The sequence below is a fragment of the Dermochelys coriacea genome, chromosome 5, assembly GCF_009764565.3.
Source record: "Dermochelys coriacea isolate rDerCor1 chromosome 5, rDerCor1.pri.v4, whole genome shotgun sequence".
Taxonomy (NCBI): domain Eukaryota; kingdom Metazoa; phylum Chordata; order Testudines; family Dermochelyidae; genus Dermochelys; species Dermochelys coriacea.
The window spans coordinates 129,060,819-129,075,233 of record NC_050072.1 but is presented as its reverse complement, the minus strand read 5'-3'; the positions used below and the strand labels follow the sequence as shown (position 1 = coordinate 129,075,233).

The window sequence follows — 14,415 nt, the reverse complement described above, 5'->3', positions numbered from 1 at the left end:
TTTCAGCAGGCTCCAGCAAATTGAAATATAATTTTACCGGCTACCCGATTGCATCTCTTTCTCTTATTAGTTCAGCAATATAGGCATCACTTCCAAAAGGTCTTCAGCCTTTCCTCTATCTTAGTGCTGGGTATTTTGCATATGTGTTTGTTAACACACCACTCTCAATTTGCATATGCCTACAGAAAACGTGTGCATGAACCAGGTGAATGTTGTCTTAGTTGATTACCTGTGGATGACTTAGTTTATTTATGGTTGATCCGGAGTCCATTGTGGGCAGATAACATAATAAAGGGTTTAAGTTAATGTCTATAATGCACCCAGCTGCAGTGGTGAGAGGCATATAAGAATCAGCTAATAAAACTTGCATGCACAAAACTGGAGGCTGTTTTTGAAAATTTGGCCCTAAATGTTACAACATGTAATTTAGGCTCTGTTTCAGGAAAGCATTTCAGCATGTGTTTAAGTCCATCCCTATTTACGACAACACTTAGCACAGGGGTCTCCAACACAAATGACCATGAGGACTAGTACATTGACCCGAGGACTGCACCACTGACCCCAGTGCCCTGCCCCTGCCGCCACTCCACCCCGTCCGTGAGGCCCTGCACCTGTCCCGCCTCTTCCCACCCCTTCCCTGCCCCCATTTCAACCCCTTCACTGAAATCCCCACCCCAACTCTGCCCCCTCCCTGCCCCCAAGGGTGCAGGGTGCGAGAGGGGGCTTAGGGCAGGGGTTCAGGTTGCAGGAGGGGTGTGGGGTGCAGCAGGGGGTTCAGCAGCAAGAGGGGTTTGGGGGGGCGGGTCCAGCCCAGCACGCACCAGGGGCAGGGCAGGCTCCCTGCCCGCCTGTCCTGCCCCTGCGTTGCTCTGGGAAGCGGCAATGGGCCAATGGGCGCTTCAGGGGAGGTACCTGGAGGAGCGGCCAGGGCAACACACAGACCTCTGTGCTCCCCCAGCCCAGGTCCCAGCTGCTTCCCGGAGTGGCACGGGGGCTTGGCAGGCAGGTAGGGAGCGAGCCTGCCCTGCCCCCGGTGTGCGCTGGGCCGGAGCCGCTCTAGGTAAATGCTGGTGGAGCAGGGGTGCCAAGGGGAGCTGGCAGGCAGCAGAAAATAACCCCGTGGGCTGCATGTTTGAGACCCCTGACTTAGCACATACTCAACTTTCAGCACATACTTATGTCTCATTTGAAGTGAGTCTATGAAGAAATGGTCTCTGCCCCCAAAAGAAGTCTCACTTGATGGTGGACACTATAGATCTGTTTCTGCAGCCTGAAGAAGTTGCAGTTGTTTACTCGCTAGCCTAAAAAGACCAACAAAAAGGGAGAGAGTTCCCTTGGGTAAACTTCTCACCCAGAGAATGCCAAAAACCTCAAGTCTGTGTTGGGAGTCTGGTATTACTCCTGTTTCAGTAGAGACCCAGCTAACCAGAATTCAAATGACGGTCAAGTTGTTTGACACATCTCCCAGTGCATTTTACGGTGAATAAGCATTGGAAGATGGGTTAAGGAGATGAAAAGCCTCTTTCTGTGCTGTGGTGAAGGGCTCTAATGCTAACGCTTTGGGATATGCCTCTCCTGCCAGTCAGAAGCTGAGCAGTGACATAGCAAATCCGAGGCAAAGAGCGGGGAAGACGGAGTCGGGGGGAGCACTAGGACACCTGCAGCAACACCGCTGTTTGTTCTTCCATGGCAAACTCTGAATCAGACTTGGATGGGAAAGGGAGGGGGCTGGGATTATTTAACTCAGCTGGAAATGTTATGTATTCAGCAAAAGCCTCATTCAGGCCATGGTTGATGTTGCCAAGGCTGAGCGATGGACTCTGGTACCCTTCCTCACCAGGAGCAGTGCCTTTTCTCCAACAGTCCACCCCTCGCTCTAGAAAGCCACCCGAAGACCCTCTTTTCCCGGAAGTACTATAACCCGCTGGTCAGTGTTTGTCGTGTGTCCCCAATTCCCAGAAGATGCGAGTCTGTCACAGCCCCACCTACAGAGGTAGGCTCTGTAGCCCGAGCTGCAGAGAGTCATGCTTCCAGCTCTGGAGGTCCCTGGCTTGGCCCCTGGTGTTGGCGACAGTCATTTGTTCCACCTACAGAACTCAACATGTCTCCCACATCAAGCCCAACAATGCTCCAAAAGGACCTTGCATGGCTGAGGAGTCGGTTTGACTTGTCCATCACTGGTGCATCTTCAGTGGGTGCTCTCAGTGGTGTCCAGCGTGGGGCCTGGCATATTTCACACGGGTCAAGGAGCCCGCATCAACACTTTCCTATTTCCCACAGCCCGGCAGGGAAGCAGGCCATGGGGCTGCCAGAACTGCTCCCCACCCTTCAGTTCAATGCAGCAGGTGGCCAGAAGAGGGGAGCTGCTGACCAGCTGCAGGGGGCTCCTGGCGCCCACGGGCATTGCTCCGGGGAGGTAGGTGTGGAGGGGACACCCCCATCTCTTCCCTGGAGCGACAGGCCTGTTCCAAACCCTTCTCCTTTTTCCCCAGTGTGCAGCGAGGATACACAGCCCAATGCCTTATCCAAATACCCATTTTTTCTCTCGAGGGCTGCCGTTTGGAGCGTTCAGGGCCACAAACTGGACACTGCAGCGGTCTGTAATTCAGTCACCAGGCCCCTGTTGCCCTGTGTTTGCTTGATTTGGCCCAACAGCTCTCCCAGAATAAGTCAGAGAGGAGTTTTGCTGTGGGGAACAGGAGCACATGATGATTTATTCCTCCTAACAATTAACGCCATGGATTTCATATGTTCAATGGCTCCTTTGCAGGTGCTCCACCTTGTTACACTCATGAATCTCTCTAATCAGGTAACAATCTATCTCTTCTAGCAACAGGCATCTCTGTAAAATGTTTCTGGAAATCTTTTGTGGCCTATAAAGCAGCTTTTTAGTTTTCTTTTTGAAATGTAGCCCACACCTCCTGTGCCTTAGTCCAACAGCATTGTCAATGCCTTTCTTGAGCAGGGACAGAATTCTCCGCTGCATTGCTTTTGCTTTATGTAATTCCTTCGACATCAAAGAGCGTGCACCAGCGTAAACTGGAGTAACACCGTGGTGATTCAGGCCCGAGTAGTTTCAGAGTTGGTGCCCTAGATTCTGAGGTGACATAAATTGCTGTAGACGTAAATTACTACGCTGCTTTACTGGCACTGAGGGGCCAGAGCTCTCATTTTGAGATACGTTGCTGTAAACCTAGAGTAATCCCAGGTAGTTTTCCTTCAGACTGGGTGTAATTAAGACCAGAATGTAGTGTTGGTCCATGGCCAGCCTTATGGATGGGCAGGGGCAGCTCTACCAATTTTGCCGCCCCAAATAGTCGCTGCTGAATTGCCGCCGCAACAGCGGCGGAGCTGCCGCCAAATTGCCACTGCGGGACCCAGACTGCCGTCCCCTTCTCATTGCTGCCCCAGGCACCTGCTTTGAAAGCTGGTGCCTGGAGCCGGCCCTGTGGGTGGGTGACCTGGGTGACTGCCCAGGATGCTGTGGGCAGGGGGGCACCTTGGCCGGGCTTGTATCTGGGCTTGGTGGAGGAGGCAGGTGTATCGGGCTGGCTCCCAGCTGCGGGAGGGATTGAAGTTGTGTGGGTCGTCATGGCCTGCACAGTGTCCCGGCTTGACAGAGGGGATGGGTACGTTGAGCTGGCTCCCAGCTGGGGTAGGGGCTTAAGTTGTGGGGGCTCCCCAAGGTGCCATTTTCCCTAGGGCCAGCCCTGCCTTGGTCTGTCTTGGGCAGGAGGGGAGCGGGGAACGAATGAGAATCTACTTCCTCTTTTCACATATATTGAGTCAAAAAAAAAATGCGACAGTCTGATTTTGTAGTTTTGTTGTGACAGGTTTTTGAAGGGATGCAACGTAGCTTCTGCATTTTACTTAGGAGTTGGGTTCCTCTTCATCCCAGGATTCCCTATCTGGGCTATATTTAGCTGCTGTAGCAGAAATGCCTGTACAATGGTTTAATTCTGGTCTAGTGAGCTGTGAAGTCAGAGCTGAGAAACATGGTTTTAGCTGTGATAGACAGAATACTGTCCAAGAAGGAAGGTTTAAAATAATCTGCTCTACTTTGCAGAAGCCAAAAATAAGCAGATGAAGCTCGTGGCGGAAAATGGCAGCACCAGATGCAAAAGAAGGAAAAGCCCGTGCATCTGGCTTCAGTGTGCTATAAAATCAGAGCAGGAAACTATAGCCCTGTCCAAAGCACAGCAAAACCAAAGGGGAAAAGCTTCTTTTCTCTGTGCTCTATTAGGTAGAGAATAGCTCATGCTGACCTGGATTAAGCTTGGGAAAAGCCTGCTCATTGAGCCCCTGTCCAGTGTGACCTTTCCTACCCCCCCCACACACACACACTGGTGTCAGCACTTTGTGAGTACTCTGCTAACTAGAGTCTGCCAAGCCCGTCTCAGTAGTAGCATTGAGTGATGCCTGAATGTATTGAAATGCCGGCGCTTATTATAAAAGACACCAGTGCTTTGACTGATATTTCCAGAACTCTGTAGTGTTAGCGGGCATTCCTCTCTCGTAATTTTCTTCCCTACTGAAATCGATGAGCAGATTTTAGCTTGCTGGATAAAGAGAACGAGCGCTGAACAATAGCATCTCTGCTAGAACAACTCAACGTCTTTCAAACCTTTGATCTTTGTGCAGTAGAGTTTGACTTTCCAAAGTAGTGCTCGTTACAGGACAGACTGTCCCTGGCCTTGGATTGTCTGGGCAGGGGGACCGAGTGCAAAGAACTTTTCCTTTCCCTCTGTCCCAGTGCATGACACGTGGGGGTTAGTGGCAATCAGGGAGCGGAGGAGAGGCAGCCTCAAAAGCTTTAGGGTTTGTACCTGATCTCATCTGAACCTATGAACTTCTTGGGGTTTGCCCCTTGCTTCTCATAATATTGTTATGCTAAGAGGTACTGGTGACTCACCAACTTCTTGGAGATTGGATGCGACTGCACCCTTCAATTAACGTCACTTCTTTTGTTCTTGCTTCCTTGTGCATTCAGAGACCCAGGACTTTGAACATTTCTTGTAAAGAAACAAGATGACATCAAAGAAAAAACCAGACTCCGTCAATGTTTCCTTCCTAGTGGGACATCTCCAGGGCCCTGAACTTTGACTAGCCACTCAGGTCAAAATGATGTACGTCAGAGGCCAACCACTTGTCTGGTATAAAACCAGATGGTCCTGCTTTTCTAGGGTTTGTCCCCCATCTGGTACTTAGACAAACCCAGATGTGGTTTTGTCTGGTATCAGATGGAGGATGCCATTTTGAAGAGTGCACTTCTCTGCCCCTGCTGGCATGACCTCACATGCAAGGCCAGCTGGCAGGGGCGGAGTGGCATGCTCTTGGAAAGGGCACCCCCCCCTCATGTGCCCTGACCTCACATGCATCTGAAGTTGTGGGGCTAGGGGAAGGATAGCGTTGACAGAGGCAGGCCCATGCTGTTCCTAGAAGTACTGGACTATCCTATATTCCGGGAATGGCCACCCTAGCACCTCGGTACTTCCTGGTCTCCTACAGTGGCACATCACAGATTAGTTTCCTGAGGGCTGATTCTGGCGGTTGGTATTGGTGTGGAGGGGGCTGGGCGGTGCTAGTGGCCTGTGATATACAAGAAGTCAGATTAAAGAATCTGGTGGCTCCCTCTGGCCTTAAAATCTATGACTAAGAATCAGAGACATGCTGCATTTCACTTTTGCATGCAACATTATTGGCCACTTCATGAAAATGTGGACTTTAAACCGAGCTCTGACCCCAGCTGGGTGGATCTCTTGTTGCTCTGCTTCGTTTTATCTGCAGGGACTGAACTACCATGCTACAGGAGCACAACTTTGCACGACAGCATCATCAGATAACACCACAATCCTGTAATGCTGCATAGCAGGGCTGCAGGGCCACGCTGCAGAGCTGTCCTACTTCACAGTGGGTCATCAAGCTGCTCAGTTCAATTAGCTGCATCTAACCCATTTCCCCATTCACACGCTGTCTGTGAGCAGATCCTGTTCTTTGCAAATATTTCTGTAAACCCCAGAGCTTGAAGGATTAGTGGACAAAGATGCTCTCTGCCCTACTTCTCCTTCCCACTCCCCCACGTCCCCCCATGCAGGAGAAAAGGAAAAGATACTAGCTTTGGCAGTCTTAATGTACGTGAAGGATCATTCTGCCCCAGTACGTTTCTGTGAAGGACTGGATGCAGTATATTGTTGGCAGTTTGTGTTGTGTTTTGGGGAGTTAGATTATGTGGTGGATGCAAATGTATTTATGAAGGACAGGAGAGAACTTGTGGAAGGTGTGGCCTGTGGATCACCCTTACATAACAGGTTGTGGGCTCTGGGTGGGAGATTCCTGTTCAAACAGGGCATCTGAAGGGTTTTTCCTGATTGACTAAGTGTTTTGCAGGGAAAAGCAGGAGCCCTCTGCCCTGTGCTCCTACAATGCTGAACCCTGCATGGAGCTGGACCAGGTCCTGCAGGTTTTATGGGAGCTGACAGCTAGAGAAGCGCCATCGGTGAATGCTTTCTTGGCCACTACTGAGCCTCTCTGGATCCTGAGTGGATTCAGCTGGATGAGGATGGGCCTATGAATAACACCTCTGGACCATCGATAATGGAGACTGTGGGAGCAGCCAGACCCTGTTACACTGTTTGGATTTTGCTAATAGTTATCTAAGTATATGGTTAGTGTGTTTTTTCCAAGTTATGAGTAGTTTCTGATTCCCCAAGGACTCCTCAGTGCTGGTAAGTTGCGGGGGGGGGGGGGGGGGGAAGAGAACATCTTTGGAGTTCAATGTAAAGTTTCTAAAAATTTGGGGTAGGTAAGGTTTTAGGCAGGGCCTCGAGCTAGATGTTTGCTGAGTTTAGATTTTATTGTGCCTGTCCCTGGTTACTGTCACTGGCCCCTGGCAGAAAGAGGGGTTACATTTCTTGTTCAGGGAGAAGAAGGTTTTACAAACATCAGTTTTTGCCAACTGTTGGAGCAAGTAGTCCTTTGAGCAGTTAATATTTGCACTGTGTTCTTTGTCACCTACGTCACATGATAGGGTTTCTGTGTCCTGATTGGATGGCCTAACCTATATAAGCAAGAGCAGTGCCTGAAGAAACCATTAGGAGGGGAGGAGTATTTTAGGGAGAAAAAAAGTAGGTCTAGGAAATGCTAAAATGTTTAAAATATTTCAGTCCCTTTTTATACTAGAAAAGCATTATACTTGATGTATTTGGACCCCAGGTTTAAAAACGCTGGATCTCTTCCCGACGGAGGCAGAGAGATCTGATTTGTTAGCAGTGAAGTGGGTTTTACATCAATTTTTTCTTGTCAAAGTCCCACCAAGCAATATAGTATAGCCAGAAAGAGTTTGAAAAGCTACTAGCTAAAGACACAAAAACTGTCAAACTTTTTTTTTTTTTTTAAACTACATTAGAAGCAGGAACCCTGCCAAATGATCAGTGGGGCAACTGGACAATCAAGGTGCTAAAAGAGCACTCAAGGAAGAGAAGGCCACTGCAGAGAAACTAAATGAATTATTTGCATCGGTCTTCACTGCAGAGGATGTGAGGGCGGGCCCCACACTCGAGTCATTCTTTTTAGGTGACAAATCTGAGGACCTGTACCAGATGGCGTTGTCCATATGAGGAGGTTTTGGAACAAATTGATAAACAGTAATAAGAGACTAGGAGCAGGAGCAGATTCCCCCAAGCAATTCTAAAGGAGCTCAGATATGAAACTGCAGAACCATTAACTGTGGTATGTAGCCCGTTGCTTAAATCAGCCTCTGTATCAGATGGTTGGAGGGTAGCTAATGTAACACTAATTTTTAAAAAATGCTCCAGAGATGATCCTGGCAATTACAGTCTGGTAAGTCAGTACTGAGCAAGTTGGTTGAAAGTATAATAAAGAACAGAATGATCAGACACACAGATACACATGATATGTTGGTGGAGAGAGAATACGATTTTTGCAAAGGGAAATCATGCCTCACCAATCTATAAGAATTGCTTGAGGGTGTCACTGAGCATGTGGACAAGGGTGATCCAGTCCATATAGTGTAACTGGACTTTCAGAAAGCCTTTAGCAGGGTCACTCACCAAAGGCTCTTAAACAAAGTAAGCAGTCATGGGATAATAAGAAAGGTCATCCTCCTGGTTAAAAGACAGGAAACAAAGGGTAGGAATAAATGTTCAGTTTTCACAGTGGAGACAGGTAAATGGGCGGAGGGGGGGCTTAAGGATCTGTACTGGGACCTGTGCTATTCAATATATTCATAAATGATGTGGAAAATGGGGTGAACAGTGAGGTGACAAAATTTGAAGACAATATAAAATTGCTCAAGATAGTTACATCCGAAGCTGACTGCAAAGAGTTACAAAGAGAGTTCACTAAACTGGGTGACTGAACATGACACAGCTACAACACTGTATATGGGTGACTACATGGCAGATAAATTTCAATGTTAAGTGCAAAGTAATGCACATTGGAAAATATAATCCCAACTATACACACAAAATGATGGGGTCTAAATTAGCTGTGACCACTCAAGAATGAAATCTTGGAATCATTGTGGATAGATCTCTGACAACATCCGCTCAATGTCCAGCCACAGTCAAAAAAAGGGAACAGAATGTTAGGAACTATTAGGAAAGGGACAGAACAGAAAATATCATATTGCTTCTATATCCATCCATGGTATGCCCACAGCTCGAATATTGTGTGCAGTTCTAATCACCTCATCTTGAAAAAGATGTATTAGAATTGGAAAAGATCCAGAGAAGGTCAACAGAAATGACTAGGGGCATGGAACAGCTTCCAGCCAAGGAGAGATTAGTAAGACTGGGACTGTTCAGCTTGGAAAAAATATGTCTAAGGGGGGATATGAGAGAGGTCTATAAAATCATGACTGGTGTGGAGAAAATGAGTAAGGAAGTGATAGTTATCACTTCACATACCACAAGAACTAGTGGTCACTAATGAAATTAATAGGCAGCAGGTTTAAAAACAAAACAAAACAAAAGAAAGTACTACTACATCCAATGCACAGTCGGTGTGGAACTCATTGCTGTGGGATGTTTTGAAGACCAAAAGTATAACTGGGTTTAAAAAAAAGAATTAGAATTGCCCTGTTCTGTTCATTCCCTCTGAAGCACCTGACATTGGCCACTGTCAGAAGACAGGGCCAGGTGGACCATTGGTCTGACCCAGTATAGCCATTCTTATGTTCAGATGAGCACTTTCAGGGCAAATATGCATATGCAAATAAGATCATTTTCATGCAAATATGCTCATTTGCATGTAAGAACCCATAGTTATTATAAGTAGGGTATAGGAAATGGGCAAGATAACTTTCAAGAGATGGGAGCTGTAAGACTTCTTACAGAAGCCATCAGAACCACACTGGAGCAGTGGTGTGTACAGGTAGCTAGGTCTTGTGTATTAAACATGGTTATTTGGAAGTCAGTTGTGCCAGGGTGATGTCCTCAGTCTTAAAGTTGTGTAGAGCATGAGGACACATGAGTCTCACAAATCACAGCTCCTTCCCAAACCTTCATGTCAAGAAAAAAGTGCTGCATACATGAAAAAGGAAAAGCAAATAAGGGCCCAGATATGGCTGGGTTGTTCCACATGTCGGATTAGTGAATGTGTTTGGTATATGATTTTCCATTCTCAGGCTTAGTGGGGAAACAGAGGTAACACAAAAAGAAAAAGGAGTACTTGTGGCACCTTAGAGACTAACTAATTTATTAGAGCATAAGCTTTCGTGAGCTCCCATTTTCCTTCTGCCGTTCCTGGTTACTGAGGAAATTAAACAAGAAATCTTGACATATATTGTAGTCGGAAGCATGCTTGCCATCACAAGAAATGGGGGAGCAGGGAGAGTGTCATATACAGGGAATGGGCATATGGCCTTTCTAAGCATCTCTGTAAATCTAAATAGATAAGGGTCAGATTGCAATGCTAGCTACTCTGCCATGCACACGGGTGAGGTGGTGGAAGGATCCTTTTAGTCCCCTGCATGGACTATTCACACAGCTGCTCACAACATAGAGGAGAGAGCAGCTTCCATGATCCTGTACCTCGGTCTCCCACACCGTTGGGTGGATAGGAGTGGGTGGAGACTTTGTTTAGCTCCTCCCCTCCAACACATCTGCCAGCTCCGAGAGCAAATGGGACCGAAGTTTGACTGAGTCCCTGCTTGGCTCTTTGGGCAGCACAATGGTGTGGTACGCTATCCCTTACTTGTGGCAGATGTCACAATACCCATCCAGCCCTCAGTAAATGATAGGAAAGTATTGTCACACTTTTAGAAAGTGTTTTCTCCAGCCCATGATTTTTAAACAGAACAACAAAAGGCAAATCCATTGCTCTAACTAGGGGTAGTCAATAGACAGACCATGGGCCAAATCTGAACTGCCAGATGCTTTTGAATGGACGCTGACATTATTTATTATTATCATTGTTGGGGTGTTTTTATTTATTTATTTTTTTTTATTATTTTCTCTGCAGTCTGGACCTTGACTACACCTCAACCATGAAATTTGGACCCTGACAAAAACAGCTGATAACTAATAAGGATCAGCAGAGTGCTTGCTTATATACTGGAGAGCTCAAAATGAGCTGGAGGCTCTGTTTCAGTGGTAGAGACTTCAGCATGCCTCTCGTCTTGATTATTGTTCAAATAACTCAGTTTGAAAGGGATTGTCCTACTTGGCAGCTAAATCTCTCCAAATATTACTTCCATGGTTACACAGTTGCCAGAGCAAAAGAATCCCCCCCAAATCCCCTCCTTGTATTGCTGCTGTGTTGTTGGCGTTATCAGTGTGATTCTTATGAGGGCCTGAAAAAAGGAGAAATTAAAAAAAAAAAGCCTCTAACAAACACTAAGCAGCATTTGTCATATTGTGACAAATGGCAGCAAACCCCTTTAAAAAAGAAAACATTATCTTTCCGTGCAGCAAGTGCTACTGACTCTACAAAGATTAACTCCTATTATACTGCCTGGCAAATCTGCTTCTAAGAGAAAAGTGTCCTTTTAAGGGGAATTAGTAAAGCATGCCTGACTGGCACGTGTGGGGGGAGGAGAGCTGGTCTTTTTATTGACTAAATATGGGACAAGAACTAAAAGCTCATTTTGTTTGTACTTAAAATGCATCCGAACAGCCTAGATATCATTGCCGAACGTTCTATTCAGAATTCCTTTGAAAGTAATAACATAGTTTGGGAAAGGTTAATGCAAACAGTGGTTCAAATTGTAGTGGAAATTCAGCATTTTTGTCACACACAGTAGCACATAATCTATTGTTGTTGAAAAACTTTTAGTGAAAAAGCTCAAGCATGTGAAGTCTGGAGAGAAGAGCATTATAATGCAGAGGGTTGGAAATTAACCAAGAGTGACTCAAAGACTCTGCATGTGGCTCAGATTTACCTATGTACGCGTTTCAAAAAAGAAAATGTTGGAAGAAGCTGTAGCAGCCTGGACATACCCTCTCACAGTAAGAATGCAGGGCGTGATATAATGTAGAATGGTGCCATGGTTTGAGTCACCGGCAGAAATTGAACCCAGGACCTTTCGGAGTGAAAAGCACAAAGGTGAAATCCTGGCTCTAGTAAAATCATTAGCTTCAATGGGACCACAATTTCACCCTTGGCATCTACTGGAATCAGTTGCTATTTTTTTTTTCCATCAAAACTTTCTTTTTTTTTGACCAAAACAAAAAGTTTCCCATAAAGTTTTCATGGTTATATAGTAGCTCCCCTCCAGACACACACATGCTTTTTTTTTTTTTTTAAAAAACGGAAAAAAAATTGAAATTTCCCATGAAACTGACATTTTTCTGCCAGCTTGAGTGTCTACTGTTTTTGCTAAAGAACTGAGTAAATTAGCTGAGAGGCACCACTGAGCTCATAAACCTGTGTGCATAATCTAGCTGCCACCGGAGAGGGACAAAGACCCCCACCCTGCATTAGCCTGGGTTACAAAAAATAATCACATTATTGTGTTAGCAGATGTAGTTGCAGCTTGAAAAATTAAACACTGTTAAAAGGTGGGTGCCTTAAAACATGATCAATCAAGTCATTAAACTCTAATCTGATCTTCTCACATGCCTCTTTAAAAGTCTAATTCTACAGCGTGAATTTCCAAGCAACAAAGCTAGGGAAGAAGCAACATTCAAGCCCAGCTCCGAAGTCCCCAGTATTCGGGGATGTTTGGAACAAAAACTGATGTTTGGCTCACACTTTTCCTTCAGATCATCTATACCTTTAGGACACCTATTTGTGAGAGAATGCAGAAATGTGAATTTCAAAGGGCCAGCCACAAAGCCAGTGTTTCTCTTGCGTTCCATTGTGGTTTGAGAACATAAGTAGTACATAGATTAATGTGGGGTCGGAATTTTCCATCAAAATGCTTTTTTGATGGAAATTGCAGTTTCAGCAAAATCTATTCAATTTCAATTTTGCAGAAATTTTTCAGTTTTCTGATGGGTAAATCAAAGCAAAATGTTTTGGATCGATTTGAATGAAAACATTTTGTTGAGCCAAATTAAAATTAATTTTTGGTCATCTGTGTCTGCTCAAGTGATGCCTTGCAGCTATCTCATGTACCCATTCTCTTCTGTGGGAGGAGCTCTTTGACTGGACTACATTTCCCATGGTGCACTGCAGTCTCACCTCTGTCTGAACTGCCATGGTGCCTCATGTGAGATGTAGTCTAGCTAGGGTATCCCAGACCATTTTGGAGAATAAGTGTATGGGACAATCAAGAGTACTACTTCTATGAAACACTGGCTGCTCAGGTGGACACAGTTCAATGTCTGATTGAAACAAAACTAAATATTTTGACACTTCTAAATGAGTTTTTTCAGCAATTTCTATTTCAAGGAAAATTTGGATATCTCCTGAATCAGAACAAAAACAAAAAGTTGAAATATCAGAATTTCTTGCGGGATGGAAATTCAGATTTTCAACTAGCTCACACTTTGGTCTTGTGCTGGCCCTCTGCACAGGGTGAACTTCCCCCCCAATAAATAGCCCAGTGATCAGTCCTTTCAGCGCATCATACCGTATGTGAAATTCTTCATTTTGAAGATAGCGCTGTTGAGTTGTGACCAGTAAACTTTGCCCAAATACCGTGTATCTCATTCCTATAGGAAACTGGTTGGGAGATTCATGGACTTAACGCTAATTGAAAAACATCACTCAAGGGAAGTAATCATGTTCAGTACTCTAGAAACAAGGCACCCACCTGCTGCTTCGTTAGTCAGTCTCATTCTTTTGAAACAGTAAGATGACATTTGTTTTTTGTTTGTTCTGTTCCCTCCCTTTGTTTTGTACGGAGCTATGCTAGCCCCTCGCGTGCAGTGAAGTGAAAACAGATGCTCCATTGTTACTGATGTGGACTAAGAATGGGTTTTGTTAGCACACATCCCTGCCTTGGTATTGTCATGCTGTCTTTATCTCATTTCTGTATCCTGTGGTGGAGGTAGAACAGTATGTCCCAGCACCCTGTCATGCACTCCCTGAAGACTAGCATAAGGGCCAAGAGAGTGGTGGAGGAAAATGACTAGAGGAATTATGTGCAGGACAGCAACAGCGGCTTTGCTACGTGAGTGTTGAGCAGGCCCCTGTGCTCCAGGCCGTGCATAAGAACTGCTTTACTGCAGGTGATCACACAGAAGAAAGTAGAAGAAAAACCTCACTGTTGTCCATGGCTTGGTTAGGGAATAGCGACACACTTACAAGTTGGGCAGGCAATCGCTGAGCAAGTGCAGTGGGGAAAGCCAGCAAAGAGGGATTAGGCTATGGAGAGTCCATTTGAGTCTGAAGATCATGGCCTTAGGCATCATTTTAGAGCAGAGGTGGGCAAACTACAGCCCACAGGCCACATCTGGCCTGCTCTGGGTGAGAGGGCTGTGAGCTCCTGGGGCAGTGCAGCTGCAGAGCCCGGCCTGACTCGGGGCTCTGTGCTGCACGGTGTGTGACTGGCTCCAGCAGGGTGACGCGGCTGTAGCGGCACCAGCCACCGGTGCTCCAGGCAGTGCGATAAGGGGGCAGGGGAGTTGCATAGAGGGCAGGGTGGTCAGGGGGCAGGAAACAGGGGGGTTGAATGGAGGCAGGGATTCGGGGGGGGGGGACAGTCAAGAAGGGGGGGAGTTAGATGGGGCAGCAGGGGGCAGTCAGGGGCAATCAGGGGACAGGGGGTGTTGGATGGGGCAGGAGTCCTGGGGGGGCCGTCAGGGAGTGAAAAGCAGGGGGGGTTGGATGGGGTGGGGGCCAGGCCATGCCTGGCTGTTTGTGGGGGCACAGCCTCCCCTAACTGGCCCACCCCTGTTTTAGAGAAAACGTGAACCATATGACCAGTAATGGGACAACTGAAGGATCCTGCCGTTAACTTTCTATAAGGAGCTACATCTAGACAGATACCAAGAAGAGAAGAGGGGA

At 46.4% G+C, this 14,415-nt stretch overlaps 1 long non-coding RNA gene across 1 annotated transcript; it reads left to right on the top strand.

The window, feature by feature from the left end:
• The first annotated feature begins 947 nt into the window (after positions 1 to 947).
• On the top strand, positions 948 to 13,859 carry LOC122460269. The gene is made up of 3 exons (XR_006281479.1): positions 948 to 1,130; positions 12,021 to 12,024; positions 13,848 to 13,859. It is a non-coding gene; the product is annotated as an uncharacterized LOC122460269 (long non-coding RNA).
• The last annotated feature ends 556 nt before the right edge of the window (positions 13,860 to 14,415 follow it).